At 36.8% G+C, this 19,754-nt stretch overlaps 1 long non-coding RNA gene across 1 annotated transcript in view; it reads right to left on the bottom strand.

The window, feature by feature from the left end:
- Positions 1-5,854: 5,854 nt before the first annotated feature.
- Positions 5,855-19,754, bottom strand: part of LOC140604612 (uncharacterized) — a 41,197-nt gene continuing 27,297 nt past the window's right edge. Inside the window, exon 3 of the long non-coding RNA XR_012007424.1 lies at positions 5,855-6,407. This is a non-coding gene — a long non-coding RNA (uncharacterized lncRNA). The remainder of the gene's footprint in view (positions 6,408-19,754) is intronic.

Here is a 19,754-nt window from a genome sequence, read left to right as displayed (position 1 = left end):
CAATTGCATCTTGGTTTTGGTGTTAATTATAACCTCATTCTCTGTGTGTCAAGTGTTAACCTCACAAAACATCACTGCCTCTATCTGCTTCCTCACCTGCTCTCTTGAGTTCCATATCTGCTCCTCCAACGGTCTGCAAGCCACATGCCCCACATGCCCTTCCCTGTTGGCTTTCTGCCCAGCTCTGTCCTTTGAAAGCATGGTCAGGAGATGACAAACCAGGAGGAAGAGAGAACTTTCTGCTTCTGGTCCCCACAGCAGTGGACATTACTGGCAGTGGCTGGTTGTCGCTGTTAGGGTAGAAGGGATGGGCTGGTGGCAGCAGCCTCTCCTGGTACCTACAACTCTGGAATAGGTAACATCTCTAGATGAAGCTGCAGGTGCAGGTTCAGGGCATCTGACTTGGAAGCACAAGCAGATTCCTGATCTCTGCACATCATTCCTTCCTTGGCATTCCCTTGGTGCCCTCCTCTTGCTCTGTTTTACTTCTCCAGTCCTTGTGAGTCCTGTGTATCCAACCTCCTCTACTTGAAACCTTTAGCATGGTTTTGTTTTCCTGACTGGACACCACCTGACTCATTACTTTTAGCTCTAACAGCATCCAGTGTAGTTTCCAGTGTAGAAGTATTTACCCAAACTATGTTAATTTCTCTTTTATACCCAACTCTAAGCCTCGATGCAGGCAAAGTGCAATACATTCTCATTTCACTCAACATGGGCTGTAATACATGAGATTGACTGGACCTTAGAAAGTAGTAATGTGGGCCTCAAAGCAGAGAATCTTATTTTGTAAATGTAAAGAGTGAGCATGTCAGTAAAATACAAAAATGTCAAGAAGTCAAGAAGTTTTGTTCTATTGACCAGATGTTTAATGTCCATGATGCAAAGCATCTAAGTGTTTGGAAACACCTAGATGATTGGGTAAGACTTCCCAGGTAGCCTGATGTTATGCATCCACAGTGTTGGAAGGGACTTAGACAGTTGCAATAGTTTTAGGAGTCGTATTTTTAGCAGATGAGAGCAAAGTGCCTAAAACACAGAGTCGCATTCTCATCACGTGGATCTCTGTGGCAATCAGCCTATTATGATGCTTTTAGGGAGGACACTGATGAGCCCTCTGTGGTTTCAGACATAAGAGGTCAGCAGCCCACAATGTTGGAATCACACAGCACCAATGGCAGACAAATAAAGCCTGCTCAGAATACATATATTAATACGCCACAGCTAATATTTCTGCACAGTTTGTTTTCTCAGCAGTATTTTGCTATCTAGGGACCCCCCAAAAATGTGTTTTGCTTTACAAGTGAGACATGATTGATGCTTTACTAGGAGAGACTTTTCATAACAGAACAGATGTCTCCTGACAAGAAAGTTATTGGGAGAAGCAAACTGCATGATTGCAATAACGTTAAGGTTCAGGCTTAAGCAAAAGATTGTGAGAGAGTATGGGGAAGGGCACTGGGGAGAGAGAGAAAGCAAGTATGAATAAGAGAGTGAGATACAGTTAGGTCTGAGTTGACATCCTTAACCTACCGTATTACCTTCCTCTGTGATCTATGCCTGCGGCAGAGAGCTCTCAGGAGGCTAACATACGCAAGCTTTAAAAAGGCCAATCTCTGCACATATTCATTTGTCAACATCTTAGCAGCAGGCAGCAACATCTCTTTTTCCAGACTCTCTTAACTTCAGCATAGCAAAATGTTTTTACTTGCGAATGAAAGGTGGTATTTCTCTCATTCCAACATGACAGAGTCAGAATCCTGCAACGTGCAGAGTATTGAATCGCTTAGAATTTTATTCTTGTGCTAATTCAACTACAATGTTTTTTTTTTCCTCATTGCTATCAATTTGTGCAGAACATAAGGCTAGGAGAGCGAAGAGGACAGGTTTTAGAACTAACAGGCTGTCTGGATAGAGTGAAAAAAAGAAGGTAGAGCTACGCGCTTCCGTAAGAAAAGGAAGCCCTGCACTTAAAGCAAAAAGCCAAGAGCTTGGTGTTGAGGAGGTAAGTGGAAGTAACAGATCCAAGTGGAGAGAATTTACTTCAAAAACTTGATAACACAGTTTCTTGAGAATCTTTTACTCAGTTGAGTAAAATACCAAATACAATTATGCAGATCCTTAATATATAGCGATCATCCTAGTCGAGTGTGTCATTATGTATGTGGATGGTTCCAGTAGAAAAGATAATGGTGTTTCCCATTATATAGAAAGTAATACATTCCTAGGTCTGTGACCTGCTCTCAGAATATTTTTCAACATCGCTTGCCTCTCTCTCTTAGATTCATGGTCTAAATATGTCCACCAGTCATCCGTCTCTGGGTTCTTTATTCCAGGTTGACTATTACATACTACTGTTCTTAGTTTCTACCCGCATTCAATGTTATTGAGGTTGTATTTTAGGGAAACTGGATAGCATTTCTTCTCCACATCCTGCTTGAAATGGTTCCATTTCTCATCACACTGCAGTGCTTTAGAAACACCAGCTGCCCTTCTTCTTTGAAGGTGTCCTGTCAGGCCAAGGAGCACATGACAAGGGACACTTCAGTGATGCTTGACAGGTCTTACCCTGCTGTGCAGTACTAGCTCATAATTGTACACCCTAAGCCAAGTGAACCACTCCCAGAAATGCTTTAGTTAGGATTTTGTCAATCAGAACTATGCAGTCACTTAAAAGATGAAATATGTTCAGTATTGGTAGGCCTTCAGTTGTCTGGGAAATTGATGCCAAAATCTCAAGCACCCAACAAACAAGCCATTTGGAATCTGTAATGTGTCTTTCAACCTCTTAGCTTATTTATACAAGATTTTCACACACTTAGATGATGAATATGGGTCTGGTTTCTCTTGTGACAAGATCTGTCTAGGATTGGCTTCTCTAGGAATAAGTAAGCTTTTAAAATTGGGTTATCTTCTTGAACTCAGACTATTAGTATATAACAGATTATGATCATCTCTCAAGGAATTTTGATAATAGTCATAGCATATCGAATCTTAAATATTTTTCTCCAGAGGAATGTAAACGTTTATACACTGAAATATGGATAGGATGAAAACCAGAGAGTGGTGTTTCCTGCAGATGTCCTCCTGTGAACGTGAGGTTGGAAGTTGCTTATGACAACAACAACAACAAAAAGCCTGTGTATTTAAAACTTGGAAGCATTAACAGAATGTGCTGAATTAATCAGGTCCCACAGCCAAATACTGTTCTTGTAGCCCATGTGATATCCAGGGTTAGCTTAGGGTACAAAGGTAACCCTCACTATATTGAGCACAAAATTCAGGGGGAAAAAAAAGCAAAACTCTAAACAGAGATTTCTCTGAACTGTTGCTACCAGGAGGGATGTTAAATTGTGCAAAAGAAAAAGAATCTTGATATGGTTAGATTTATACTTTACAAATTGCACTTCAAGCCAAGAGGGAACTCTTCTCATGAGAAATGTGGAGTAGAGCGTTCTGTTTGCTGCAGGGAGGCAGGCGGACTCAGAGAGCAGAGAAAGAAGCTCGTGGAGGCCGAGCCTCTGGCTAAGAGCCATTCCCATGATAACGTTCTCCATTTGGCAACCAGCACTCTCCAGAGCACTTTAAATTTGTATGAAAAGTTATTAATAAATGTTTAATATTTGAGGCAAATGGAGCAATTGCATCAACAGAGATGGAGAATCTGAAAATAGTTATAAGGACATTGGATGTGAAAAGATTAATATATTGGTTGTGGAGCACAGACAAGAATCAGAATGAAAGAGGCCACTGGGCCCCGGGCAGGGCGGTGGGGGGGGTCATTGCTCAGTCATGATGACAAACTATTAACACAAGTTCCCAGTGAAGAGGAAACTGAGACCCCTATCAGAATTACATGGTGGATCCTCTTGGTTCTCTTTCTAGGGTGCAGGGATAGTCCTATTCAGTAAATCTTTTTACATATTTTTCTGTCATCTTTTGAGTCAGAAACCTAGAAATATCCACCTAGATAGATTCTGCATGTCACTGAGTGACCTTCCCATCCTTGAGAGCATCTTTAGTAACTAGGACAGATCTTAATTTGATTCTGAAAAGTAATATTTGATTTATTAAAATCAAAACAAAAATTATATTTTCCTAAATCCTTGAAGTTCAACCAGTAAATCATTTTATTCTATCCAGTCATCTGGTAAATTTTAACAAACATCAAGAGAAGCATTTTAGTAACTATGTTTAACTGGATCTATCAGTTTATTGTATTAGATTTTCTTTTGAAATACTTCAAATGCATCTTATAAACAAAACACTTTAAGTACTTTTTAAAAAAAGATTTTATTTATTTATTCATGAGACACAGAGAGAGGCAGAGACATAGGCACAGGCAGAAGCAGGCTCCCTGCAGGGAACCCGATGCAGGACTCAATCCCAGGACCCCGGGATCATGCCCTGAGCCGAAGGCAGATGCTCAACCACTGAGCGACCCAGATCCTCCACCTTTAAAGTACTTAAAGCATTTTTATAAATCTAATAAATTTAGCTTATAAATTACAGTGAGCACCAAGTCATTCTAAATTTTTAGCATTGTTTATGAACAATAATTTTCTCCTACTTTCTAACTTAAAGTCACGAGCCTAAGTCAATTCTCATTTTATAAATTAAAACTTAAGTCAATCTCCTACATTCTCTGAAATGCCAAAATCTGTTAAAAATACTGACATAACACATAGGTGAAGTACTTTCCAGACAACACAAAAGTATGAATGCTTTGAATTTATTTTACTATTTCTATACTTATATCTGGCTGGAATTAAACCATATGTCCCATGTATTAATAAGGGAATAAAAAGAGTTGAAATTCAACTCATGCAGAAGAAATCGTTATTTACAACCAGCCTCTATTCCTACGGTATTAGCATCCATTTTTATTGGTTGGTTGCAGTGGTGTGGTAAACCAGTTTTCCAGAACAGAAAGCCCCTGATTTGTAGCATTTGTCACTTTCTGTGGTGTAAATACTTCACCAACAGATGATTTCAAAGTACCAAAGACTTAATAACTGGCTGATAAAATTCCTAAATATTTAGCAATTAGTTCTCAAGGGTCAGTTTAAGTGGACTTCAGCACAACACTGGTTGTTCCCTAAGCTGCATTAGTTTTTAAATATTTTGATTATCACTCAAGGGTAGAAGTTTAATTTATAAAAAAGATACTTCAAGACACATTTCATATATATATATATGTATATATTATATTATTTATGTATATATAAAATTCCCATTATACGTGAAGTAATACATTCCTTAGGCCACAAACTGTTCTTAGAATATATTTCAACAAGTGAACACTGTTTGTCTCTCTGTCTCTTAGATTCATAGTCTAAATATTCTCATAAGTCATCTGTCCCTGATTTCTTTATTCCAGTATATGATTTATGTAATAATTTAGTGTGTGTGTGTGTATATATATATATATGTTATATATATGATATATATATATTACTGGTGGGAACATAAAAAATGCTACAGCCACTTTGGAAATAGTTTGGCAGTTCCTCAAATTTTTAACCATAGAGTTACTATATGACAGTAATTCTATTCTTACATACATATACCTAAGAATAATGAAAAAAACATGTCCACATAAAACCTTTTCAGTTCATGTCCATGGTTTATGCTAGCTAAAAAGTGGAAACTACCCTAATGTCCATCAAATGATGAATGAAAAAACAAGCTATGGCGTATCCATACAATGGCATATTACGTGGCAATGACTTGGAATGAAGAATTGACATATGTTGCAAAACGGATGAACCTCAAGAACATTATACTGAATGAAAGTTAGTCACAGAAGTTCACATACTACATAACATCACTTATATAAATGTCCGTAATGGGCAAATCTATAGAGACAGAAAGTAGGTTGGTGTATGTCTAGGACAGAGGGGTACAGCTGAGGGCTTGGGGGTGATGAAAATGTTCTGAAATTAAGTTAAGGTCTTGGTCACACAATTCTATAAATGCTATATGGTTAAAACAGGTGAACTTTATGGTATATCAAATTGTATCTCAATAAAGCTATTTAGAATACATTTGTTTGAACAAGATATAGTTTTATTTCTTTCTCATCTAAGAGTTTAGAAGTAGATGGGTAGTAAAGTGACTCCTCTATTTGGATTGACTAGACTGTCCCATCTCCAAAATGTGTTCTATATTTTAAAGTAAAGCAGTTGTAACCATTTCCCATCTAGCAGGAAGGGAGTAAAAAGCTAGGGTACTGCACACTCAGTTATTTTAATGGAAAGACCAGGAAGGAGCATAACTCAGCACTGTTCACATTGGGTTGTCCACAATTTGGTGATATGGTTACAGTTACAAGGGAGTCTGATGTGGACTAAAGTGTAGTCCCTGGATGGGTTTTTGTGAATCCAGCTAAATCTCAGCAGGTCCAGCTATGAAAAGAAACAGAAAACAGATATTTCAGTTCCCCAGGTGAATCTATAATACCCACTAATTAAATAATTCTACCTTTTCAAGATAACTAGGGTTTTTATCCAAAGAACATTGAGGTTATCTTCTCAGCTGATGAGGTTTCATACTAACTAGAGAGATTTTTGAGGGAAGGGTCAAGAAAGGTGGAAGTGCATATAACCAATTTTTTGTATGTTCTTAAATAATGAGCTGAGCCACTTATGGTTACCTCAATGCCAATAGGGACTCAAAGTTCATGCCTTCTAAATGACTCCTGAAGACTTTGTCTTTGGGGTCTAGCATCACATTACCCAGTTTTCAAGTCTGATTTGAATCTGCAATCTTCTCACATAAGTCGCTGTATAATTAAATTGGATTCAACAAATCTACTTCTTTATTCTGAATTCTTTTCATACTCATCCTCTTTGCTTGAACTTCGACTTTTATTTAGATACTTAGGTGGCATTTGATTTTATTTAACGTTTGCTCCTCAATTGCAGTTGTGAAGATCACCCAACTAGCAGTGATTATCACAATCAGGATCTTAGCTCCCAAGTGTGCAAAACCAGATAAGAAGTGTAACTTAGTGAATGCTATTATCAAGCTTATGTTGTCCTCTGAAGACCAGGGTTGAGGCCATTTTTGCTTTCAGTAAGGATAAAATGTGTTAATTAACAAAGACTAAAGTTAGCCATTGCTATTTCATATGCTCAGGTGGTGCCTTCCTTTATCATCCTGTGGCCAATAGGCTTGGAAAGATCACTTTGATAAGTATCTCTGATTTCTTCAAGAATCATTCTTCTATCTTATTAGTATCTTGAGTTATAAATGAAAAGCATCTGTGTTACTGATAATTCCCTCATTCTTTTTTGTTATGATTATGCACAGTTGCTGGACAGCCATTTATATTCTGGCCTCCATTAATAACATATTTGACCTGGTTATTGTCCTAATCCCCTAAGGTCCTCTTAGTAAAATGGAGGAAAGAAAATATGTCACAGGGTGGTGGCAAATGTTAAGCAGAAATATAAAACACTTAGCACATGGCAAGTTCTCAGAAATGTTAGCAATTACTATTTTCAAATGATAATTTGCATGTTCTGAGACAAATGTCTGCCAAATATTGTGATTTATCATTGAAGGAAAAAAAAAGAAAAAAAAGAAAAAAAAACATACTTCTTTCAGGGAAAAAATGTCATCTCAGATTTTTCTTAGTATGTATAACAATCCTTCATATATAGGTAAAAAATCATCTTTTTAATGTATATGGCAATAGTATTCTCTTTTATTTCACTTCCTGTCCTTTTTCCATACTTTGGGATCCATATTTTCTGTGTTGAGTGGGGTTTTCCTGGTTTTCCTCCAGGGACCTTGGTTTGATAAAAGTGGAAGATGATTAGGACACCATCTTTCTTATATCTCTCTCATTTGAGGTAATTGTTGGGACCTAAGCAGGGGTCTAAGGACATGTAGTACTGCAGGAAGTCACTCCTGGCCCTTCTGTGTCCAAGTACACACAGCCCTCAGCTGTATTTGGTGCACCATGGGCAGAAAGCTTGTGCTTTACGACTCACTCTGTAAGTAATAGCACTTCTGGGAAGTAATTCACGTATCAATGGAATATTCTTTTGTGGGCTTCTATGTTGAAAACAGTCATTGTCCTTCATGCATTGCATATGCTGGTATTGGCCAAGGCAGCCTCATCAGCAAGAAAAATTATTTGATTCTCCACAAAAATCTGGACATGATCGGGTCTAGAACACATAAGAATGATCTTAAGATTTTTCTATCTCTATATACATATATTCCCACACACAAAATATGATTTTACAATTACGAACACATACAGGCATGTGTATGTATGTATTATATGAAGCTTGATCAATACCGAGAGGCAAAATTCAGGAGAAACTGAAAATTTTTAAAGAAAATTAAGAGCTGGGATCCCTGGGTGGTGCAGCAGTTTGGCGCCTGCCTTTGGCCCAGGGCGCGATCCTGGAGACCCGGGATCGAATCCCACGTCGGGCTCCCAGTGCATGGAGCCTGCTTCTCCCTCTGCCTATGTCTCTGCCTCTCTCTCTCTCTCTCTGTGACTATCATAAATAAATAAAAATTTAAAAAAGAAAGAAAGAAAATTAAGAGCCGTATTCTATTATTCAGGGACTGGGATTCAGATGTTTTCTTTCTCTGAAAGTTTTATGTGATATTTTCACCTTTATCTATTGATTCCGCATGGCTGTCCTTTCCTGGACATCCAAAGAGTGAAAATATCCAACTGGTTTTAACTAAAGCAGATTAAACAACTACCCAAGAACTACAAAGTTCTAACTCAACAACTACAAATTTCCTTTAACCAGAAATAGAATTTGATTCGAGGGATGCCTAGTGGCTCAGCCTTTGAGCATCTGCCTTTGGCTCAGGGCGTGATCCCCGAGTTCTGGAATCGAGTTTCACATCAGGCTCCCTATGAGGAGCCTACTTTTCCCTCTGCCTGTCTCTCTGCCTCTCTCTCTCTGCATCTCTCATGAATAAATAAATAAAATATTTAAAAAAATAATTTGATTCAAATTTCTACATTCAAAACAAATTTAAAAACTTCTCTCCCCCCAAATTGCCTTATCTCCCAATGTCAGGCCTATGACCTAGTCAGCCAAAGAATGGGTCAGATTGGTAGGAAGTGGAATTCTGTTGGCTGCCAGTCCCACAACTGCAAGAGAGAGAGGCACATAGGACTCATGCCATTCTTCCAGAGATCAGGTGTCCAATGTTAGGAAGTGGATAGGCAGTGTCTACAAGGTCTAAGCCAGAAACACATGGTCCAAGGGGCCATTTAATACACAATCTCAAAAATGATAGCAAATTATGAATGAAAAATCAAATGCTCTAATCACGTAGGCCATGGCTTTCTTGTATCAGAGTTTGTGAGTATCAGAGGGGAAAAGAACAAAGGTCTAAGATAATAACTACATACACGATACCAGTGGAACTTCTAATGCAGACTAAAATCCATATTGTAGCCTAGATTTTCCTGAGATGCTTTTACACTCTACATATTTGCAAAGAGAAAAGTATAACTGAAAAAAGAAATTAATGCACACGAAGGCAAATTGGGTCAGCATCAGTAAGTCAGAACTGACCTTGAAATCAGGAGGCCTGAGCTTCAATGTGATCATCTGGCAGCTGACTGTCTGATTCTGAGAAAAATAAGACAACTAGGATCTATGGAACACATTTTGCCAGGCCTGAGCAGGATGCTGTATATATTGTTATGCCATTTAACCATCTTAAAACCTCTGTGAGTTACATAAATTACTGCTATTTTACTGCTGAAAAAAAGTTCTGCATGGCTATAGTCTGTGTTGGAAGAGGATCAATGAACAGATTCCTAAACCTGTTTAAGTCATTTTTTTTTTCTTTTGGTAAGCAGAAAAGATTTTCATCTGAATCCTATCACATGAGAGATTAGTATTGTCAATTCAATATACCTTCTTATACCATCTAATATCTTGATGCCCATCTTCACCATGTATTTGCTAAAGGTTAAATTCACATGCATTTTGTTTTTTATGTTGAAGTAAACATTTGATTTGGGAATCCTCTCACATAATGATTTGAAACCCATTGTTTTAGTTCTTTGAGTCAGTGATTCTGTATATTAGCAGAAAAATAATAAATGGAATGTTTTAAAATAAGAAAATATGTACATGGCAATTAGCCTGAATATAAGGAAAGTTATCACTAATATTATTGTAGATAATTTTTTCTATGCAATAATAAATACCCTCCAATAATTAATATGCTTATTTTGAACACCTTAGCAAATGAGAGCAAGCACTAGTGTGTATCAGAGTAGGCTATCTTCTGACCTGAGAGCAAGAGGAAATCACATTTCTCAGTTATACAAACAATCCTTTAAGACATGATGCCTCGTCACATTATCAGAAAGAATAATGTCTTATATGAGCCAACTCATTTTCTAAGGACCTTCTATGGGTCTTAGTTTGTACGTGGGTCATAAATGTCACATTTCCATCAGTTGATTGCAGAGAGATTAATAAAGACAGAGTTAATTATACAATGATGTAGGTCAATTGTTTCTCAAGAAAACCAGAAAATTTTTTTTAAAGAGACGAAGTTAACGCAAATGAGGAAGAGTGAAGTGTCAAAGTTACCACCTCTTGGCTTGAAGGGGCAAAGGGAGGGAGTGATTACTAGATACCCGTCAAGGGCTGTGGCCTTATGGGAGGAAACAGAGCTGGAGACGACCGATGACTTGGCACAGAGTGAGATTGAAGAATAAATACCTCTACTTTTCTCTTGCCTTCCTAATTCTTATTGTACTTTCTATTGGCTATGTCAACTGGAAGCCAGAGGAAAGAGTGATCGATGTAATCGATAGAGGTCAATTTCTCCAGTCCAGGGCAGTGTGGTGAAAGATGGAGAGCAAACAGGGTATCCAGACAAATGCTTTTCTAATAGCAATTCACTTATTCATTCTTCTTTTCGTTCAATGCACGCACATTTGTAAGCACCAATTGTGTTCAAGATGTAGTATTTCCTGTAAAGGTTGATGTAGGAAGAAGAAGGAGAAGGAACTGCATAAGGAATTGTCCATTTCTCAAGATAATAAGAAAAATATATGAAGAATGTTGAAGCAGAGAATGATAGGCATAAACTGAGTATATGGAAGTCTTACAGGAATTCAATGTAACAGAAAAATAATTAAAGCAATGAGGAAGGGCTTCATGGGAGGCATAGCATCTGAAATTGGTCCTGCAGAATGGACAAAATATCGATGGAAACAGGTGATGGACAGATATCCCATATGGAGAAAAATAGTGGGAAACAAGGAGGTGGCAGGAGGTAACCTATGTCCAAGGAAGTCGATTGCAACGGAGTGCTCCTTTGATGAAATCGTGAGCAATAAAATCAGAAATTAAGTCAGATAAAGCAGACTACCTGCCTGGTCCCAATCACACACATGTGCTCACACATGCTCACACCCACACATGTGTAGTCAAATCAAGGCTGTGCTAGTGCAAAGCTTCAGCAAGTCATTTCTGAGGAAAATGCAAATACAATGCGGTGGATGGGAATTATACAATCTGACATGAGTGTATCCTCTGTTGGAAGACAAAACCCAATATGCACGCTGAGCATTCTCTCCTTTATTCTAGCTTTATTCTAACTTTATTCTAGCACTGTTTCCAGGGCCCGATCGCAATTGGGATAAGAGCACCATCTAGTGTGTTCCAGTCTTATGTAAAGTTCAAGGACTTTTGATCTGTTTCTAATATTATTACCCAGACATGACAAAAGGACTGAAACAACAACAGTAAAAACCCCTCCCATCTATTGTAGGCTTCAAAATTTGCAGTTTAATAAATTGGAATTTGTTGGGATTTATACGATTTCTAAAGAATCCCCCTAAAAGAAAATTGCCCTGTTGTCATCAGTACCTGAAATAAAGACAGTAGAAAAAGTAATTTCTCGTCATTTTGTGGTCTGCACAATCTGGCAGCTAAAATATAAAGAGCACCCCCCCCCCAAAAAAAAATAAAATAAAATATAAAGAGCAATATTAATTAATTTTTGGTGTAAAACAAATGACACCTTTATTTATAGGTATAATTTTAAACATATAAACTAAGCAACACGTAGCACGTACATTAAATATCAATGATCACCACTGAATTATAAAATGTAAAATAAGAGCTTTGATGACTATTTATTTTAGTAATCGGAATGTGAAGAGGAACTTTGAGCCATACATCATAAACTAATTCTGGAAAATATTCAGGTCATGAACCAGGAAAACTGTCACTGTCAAAATTGAGGGGAATCTCAATTTTGTTTGTCCTGCTGCTGTCTGTGCTAACAGAAGAACAAGAGAATGATGGGAAGTGGTGTAACCAAGGCCCAGACTGAGGAGGAAGCAAAGAAGGCAAAATGGAGAACAGTGGGAACTCAGGTACCAAAGAATGAAAGTCACACCTCTTATCTCCCTATTTCCTATCCTTCAGAAGTCTACATTTGGACGTCACACCTGCAAGTCCACAAAGTCTTTTTAACTAAGCCAACAATGTATTTGCTTATCAGCATTACAAGTGTAACAGAATAACCCAAAAGACTATGCTGAAGCAAATACTACTCAGCAGAGACAATGCCCACACCTCCGCTGGGGATCCTGCAATGCACCCAGAGAGCATTCATGGAAAGAATGCAGCTTGCTCTTTGGTGCCTCTCCTAACTAATTTTGTTGATACATCTGAGAAGAAATGATACTAGCTCAAATGAAATCTAACCCAGCATTTCCTGAGTGGGATACTTCATGTGGCAAATATGTAGACCGAATGGTGAGAAAGAGCAAGGGGATAGAGGCTGTATTTCCCATTGCTTTTATGCTATGCTTTCAGGACCACTGCCTGGACGGGAATGTGCCCTTCCATCAGAGTGAGCCGCTGTTACCCACATGGGTTAAGGCCTCGCATGGCCATGTCTTGTTGTCAGTTGAATTAAGTGGGAGAAAATTTCTACTTTCTCAATCAAATATATTTGAAGCACATAAACATGCTTTAAAGGTCACAAAAAATAATATTAAACACTTTTTCACCATAGGAGGTCCAGTACTCATGCTTCACTTCAGTGGACACACCAACCACCTGCGGAGTTTATTAGCAATGCAAAGCCCAGAGCCTCCTCTTCAGACCCACTGAATCAGAATCTCCTTGGGTAGGGTCAGGGATTTCATATTTTCAACAAGCACACTGGGTGATTCTCAAGTGAAAATATGTGGCTTTTTTTTTTTTAAGATTTTACTTATTTGAGAGAAAGAGAGCAGGAGCAGGGGGAGAGGGAGAAACAGACTCCCCCATTGAGCAGTGAGCCTCACTTGGGGCTCCATCCCAAGACCTCACTCCAAGACCTCAAGATCACTACCTGAGCCAAAGGCAGGCACTCAACTGACGGAGCTACCCAGGCACCCTGAAAATATGCTTTTATGAAAGCAATGTGAATCCCCTGGTTTTTCTTTTCTTCACTAATAAAAGATTTTTCTGTTTACTTCATGTAACCATTATTGTTTGCTCTTTGAACAAGAGGTCACATATATCGATAGATTCATATTATATAATTGTTAGCAACTGTGATTCTTATAATTTCTGATACATTTACTCTAATTAAGAGTTCAAAGTTCAAAATCTGAAATCTTCCATTTAAAACTGAAAGCATTTTCTTTCACTAAAAATGAAGTAACGTCTTAACAAAAATATAAAATATTTGTTCCAGTGTCCACTGGAACGTTCTTTTCTCCTCACGCTCTTCTGCCTAGCAAACTTCAATCTTTACAGACACAGATCAAATGTTACCTTTCTTGTGAATTCTTTCATGAGCTCCATTAAGTAGGATTGACCAGTTCCAACCCTATCTCCTCCTCTGCGCCCCTACATATAGAACATTAAATTGCATCTGTCTTTATGTGTGTCTCTCTACCAACCAAGCAACAAGCCTTCAAGGGAGGAGGGTTTCTCCATCATTTTATAGTCCAGTATCCAACCCAGAGTAAAAAGTCAATAAATGTTCATAAGCCATAAATAAGAGTTTCTAGGTCAAATGTGTGAGCAACCCCAAGCACCTGGTCATCTTGAAATCTGGACCAAAGTAAATTTTGTTCTAAAGGAGTAGTTTGAAATGTCATGGAAAAACACCAACTATTTCAATAGCGAAAATATGAAAGTCCTCATTTGGTCTCAATATCATTAATTTGAGAACAGTTCCTTGTTTCTCAATCTATTACTAATTTAAAAGAATATATATTTGAGCCGAATAAAAATGTGTGTGAAGTGGTAGAAAATGTAGAGGCAGCATCTCTAAACTTCTCCCCTAATAATACTAATCTGGGATTCTTTGAGATTCTTTATTTTGTTTTCTTTCATGTCTAGATAACAAAGTTGCACAGAGCTGTTGCTATCTGGGGAATAAGAAAATCTATCGCACACTATTCATCATTTCCCAGTCAATTATAGGAATGTCCAGAATTCTTCATTGTTTCTTAAAACAAGAAATGTATCTGGGACACCTGGGTGGCTCAGTGGTTGAGCGTCTGCCTTCGGCTCAGGTCATGATCCTGGGGTCCTGGGATTGAGTCCCATATTGGGCTTCCTGCAGGGAGCCTGCTTCTCCCTCTGCCTGTGTCTCTGTCTCTCTCTCTGTCTCATGAATAAATAAATAAAATCTTAACAACAACAACAACAATGTTGTTGTATCAGAAAGGAGCAATGTCTCAAGAGTATGAGTAGACCCCCAAGTGACAAGTCCAGCAGAGCACCTTCCATGTCATATATTCTCAAGATATTTGCCAAAATAAACCTAAGACACTGATGTAAGTAAAGATATAAAAAAGTAAAGACATATTTGTTATAGGTTAGTATAAAGTAAATATTGCATAGAATTTTAGATTGCAAAGTATGAGGGCTCTTGGCAGTAAATTGGCCACTAATAAACACTAACCAGATGATAGTCAGCAAAGATGCCCCATCTGTTTACATTTGCCAGACACTACATAAGACATTTGGTTTAGTAGTAATAACAGTATTGAGTGAAAGAGAGTTTTAAAAAGCACACATACACTGCATTTCATGTTTTAACATGGAAAATTCACATCAGCAGAAAGTAAAAGTACAGCTGTTTCTAGCATTTTGTCAAGGATAAAACTATTACCACTTCTTAGACTCAGAACTGGACTTACTAAAGTAAGAACATGTGGGCTCTATCATTTATTTATCACTTACATCCTATAACTGCAAATAAAAACACATATCTGAAATGAAAATGTTTCCCATATAATTTTTTTTAGTAGTACAGAAAAATATGCTATATTCACCGATGGAATTCACAAGCATCTCTGCCAAACAATCACTGCAGAGCTTAAATTAATCAATACCAATCAACCTAAAGAAAGACAAGATAAAGTTAGTGATATTATGATGAATAAGTTTTCACATACCTATTATTGTCCTTCTGATTCCATTAAAGAAAACTCATGGGGAAAATATCAACATTTAGGATATGTGGCCTATAAAAGTAGTTGGGGTAAAGTCTGTAATTTATTTTTAATGCTTCTTGATTGAGAGCATATTGGGAATACGCTCTACTTATGAAAGAAAGAGAAAAATTTCAAAAGGTTATTTTCTTAAACACAAAACATAGCAATGATAATCATTTTAAAAACAGAGAATCACAGCTCAATAGCTGGAAAGCAACTATAGAGTACTAAGACCAATGATTAAAAATTGTATAGATATCCCTCTACATATATCTGTATTAATAAAACAATAAAACTTATATATGTCTCCTCACATGAAAATATCATTGCCTCCCTTTGGCCACACTAAAACACAGTGTCCTCAAGATTCCTTCAATTGTCTTTTCATGAAGTACACCACTTCAGGTTCTGCTTGTATGCAGGCTTATACAATATTTATTTGTGTGATCCCAGTGGCCTGGAACTTTCCGAAGCCTAGTGTGTCAATGTTATCTGCCAGCAACCTAAGCGTCCAGGTTAGGATTGGACAAAAATATGCTGCACATTTGTCTACACAAGTGTGGGGCTCTGTGAATGCCCCATCCCCACTCCATGGGCCACACCTCGACAGGCAACTGAATTCCAGGGAATGTATTCTTTTAGTCACTCCAAATACCTTAATCATATAACCCCTATTTGGAAAATAAATAAAATAAAATAAAATAAAATAAAATAAAATAAAATAAAATAAAATAAAATAAAATAAAATAAAATAAAAAAATAAAATAAAATAATAAAATAATAAAATAAAATAAAATAAAATAAAATAAAAATATTTCCATTATTTGGAAGTTTTCACAAGATTTGATATGGAGTTCACAAGAGCCCCGGCTTCAAACTGATGTTCAGACAAAAGCTGATTGTTGTAAGCTATTATTTTAATTATGAGGGGGGAGGGACACGAAGAGAGGGACAGACAGTAACTCAGGACAGGAAAATCAATGGTGTCGCCTAACTGAGCTCTAACGTCTTCATTTCATGAGAGAAAAGTCTAATCAAACCATGATTTATTGCTTCACTAGTGCTATCTTGTATCCATAGTTACATGTCAATTTCTAATCTGTCATCAGTATACTATAGGTTTCACTAAAGACTACCTGATAAATCATTTGACGTCAATGGAGAGCTCTTTGTATAGGATAATGTTACAATAATTAATAGAACACCCGGAAGTATTTTTCCAAACTTGATAAATAATTTTTACTGTGAAATAGTCCACTATCCCTAAACATTCTTCCCAAATTAGTTCCATATTCATTAATGTTTCAAATACAAATATCAATATCTGTTACTAAGTACCAAAAGCAGCTAATTAACCAAATTAGATTGAAGGAAAATAGCCCCAAAGAGCTTTATAATAAAAACCGAAAGAGATCTCCCCCTTTTTTTTTTTTAATCCAGTATAAATTATATGCAGGGACCTAATGAGCTCCATGAATCTGTTCTAAAAAAAAAAAAAAAAAGAAAGAAAGAAAAGAGAGAAAGAAAAAAAAGAAAACAGAAGAGCTAAACTTTAAAACAGACATTTAGTACAAGATAACACTTAAAATCATTAGTGATCTTGTGACACTTCAGAGTTTAAAAGAATGTGTATATCCTTTAAAGAAATAGGTCTTTCTATTTATATGACAGTAAATGGCTCAGATTCAAAATCTACCCACAGCTCCTCCTTCCAAAGGGTGTTTGGCAATCTACAAACTTGACAGTTTCCAAGTGCACTGTATTATAATGGTACATTGCAGCCTCATCCAAACTCAGAATTTCCCATGTAAACTTAAATTTCTGTTCTTTGCCCCATCTCAATTTTACAGAGCAATTATCTTTGACAAGAATTAATAAATCTGCTTTTTAAAAGACATTCACTATATTGCATGCTTGAAAGTTGCTAAGGAGGTAAATCCTAAATGTTCTTACCAGAAAAAAAAATATTATAATTATATGAGTTGATGGATGTTTTAACGACTCTTATTGTGGTAACTATTTAGCAATATATATGTGTATCAAATAATCACATTATACATATTTAGCTTATACAATGTTATATGTTAATTATATCTCAATAAAGATGGCAGAGTTGAGAGAAGGGAAGAAATGCACACATGGCAAAGTATATAGCCTTCCGCAGAAATCAATCATAATATTTAACATATGTCTCTGATAAACAATCATTTTCATTCATATCTCGCATGGTACAATTTTGAACAAATTTCCTAAAAGAACTTGGTTTGGAAGAAAGGGTGGATCAAAAGTCAATATGCTGGAGGTGCTGGAAACACCAACCCACGTAAAACATGGCACAGCACTTTACAAGACCAAAGATCCCTTATTTATTAAAAATAAAGATCTTTCATTTAGAAAACTATGTCTTTAATTTCAGGATGAACAAGAACATATTAAAATATGAAAAGCAATCATTTGATATATTCAGGTTATTGATTTTCTGAAAATTAACATGAATTAAATTCAACCAAAATTTATTGAGCAATAACTTTCAGCGGGCCAACATGCTAGGTTTAGGAGTATAGCAAAATGAAGAAAACCAGCTTCTCTCAAATTTCCTTCATCAAAAAGCACTGCTTTCCTTTTGATCTAAGACTCTTTCAACAAACAGAAAAATTCCACACCTTTCTTTGATGCCATTCAAAGCCTCAAAATACTTCACATTTTCTAAATTCAACACAAACCCACAACTCATATCATTTTAATATTTTTAAAAATTTTTTAAATAATTTTGTGGCATAAATTATACACAGTACAATGGGCCCGTTATAACTGTATAACTATTGATGACTTTCGACAAATAACCGTATAGTCATTACCCCTTTCAAGATACAGAACATTTCTATCATCACCGGAAGTTTCCTTGTGCCTCCTTTGCAATGGATCTACCCCATTTCCTGCCCCAGGCAGCCAACTTTCAGATTAGTCAGTACAGATTCCTTCTGCCTGTCCTAGAATATGCTATTAATGGAATCACAAAGCCTGTATACTTCGCACTCTGGCTCTTTCACTCAGCATGATCTTTTGAAGAATAACCACCTTGTTGCATTTCTTCCTTTTTTATTATTGAGTAGTATATTCCATTATATGTATATACCACACCTTTCTAATCTGTTCATCAGTTGGGAGATATTTAAGTCATTTCCAGTTTGGGGCTATTGTGAATAAAGCTGTCATGAATGGTTCTATGCAACTCTTTTTCATAATTGCTGTGGTTGAGTTTACATTTATAAGGTTACTATTAATTTTTCATCTGTCCCTTATGTTTTGGCTACCTTTCCACCCTTCTTTACAGTTGGTCAAATATTTTTAGTGCCTGTTTTATTTCCTCTGCTGGCTTCCTAGCTACCTATCTTTTCTTTATTTTTTAGTTGTTGCTCTAAGGCTAGTAGTATGTGTCACTTTAATTATTGCCCTATGGCAGTATTCATCTTACCAATCTTATTAGGGACAGCATTATATCTCCTTATATTTTACACTTTGAACTTTACAATTCTTTCTCCATTGTTCCCCCTAACAATCAACACAACCTTACCACTTCCTCCTTCCCTCACTGGTTTCCCACTTCCGGCTCCCTTTTGTGCAAATGCACTTACTGTACAAGGTATAATTCCATTTACCTGCCCCTGCCCTTTCTCTGCTGCATTTATCTTTTACTTCTACATGTGTTATGAATCTGAGTCTAGAGTGCTATTCTTTTTACTTTAAGTTATGTGAAGAGAGAAAACAGTCATCTCTATTTACCTTCTAAATTAATTTGTCATTTTCAGTTCTCTTAATTGTTCTTTGTAGATTTGAATTTCCAGCTATTACACTTTTTTGACCTAGGGGACATCTTTTTTTTTTATTTTTTTATTGGAGTTCAATTTGCCAACATATAGCATAACACCCAGTACTCATCTCATCAAGTGCCCCCCTCAGTACCCATCACCCAGTCACCCCCGCCCTTGCCTACCTCCCTTTCTGCCACCCCTTGTTCATTTCCCAGAGTTAGGGAAATGTTCTGTCTTAGGGGACATCTTTTAACATTGTTTGTAATCCAAACCTATTGGTGGTGAATTTTACCTCTCCTTTTTCTTTCTCTTTCTTTCTTCCTTCTTTCTGTTGGTATACCTAAAAATTATTTTATTTCATCTTATTTTTGAAGAATATTTTCATTGGATATTAAATTTTGACTTGACAGTCTTATATTTTCTTTTAACACTTTTAATGTGCCATTCCAGGGTGCCTGGGTGACTCAGTTGGT

Source organism: Canis lupus, chromosome 15, assembly GCF_048164855.1.
Source record: "Canis lupus baileyi chromosome 15, mCanLup2.hap1, whole genome shotgun sequence".
Lineage (NCBI taxonomy): Eukaryota > Metazoa > Chordata > Mammalia > Carnivora > Canidae > Canis > Canis lupus.
Note: the sequence above shows the minus strand (reverse complement) of the source record. Positions and strands in the feature narration are given on the sequence as shown.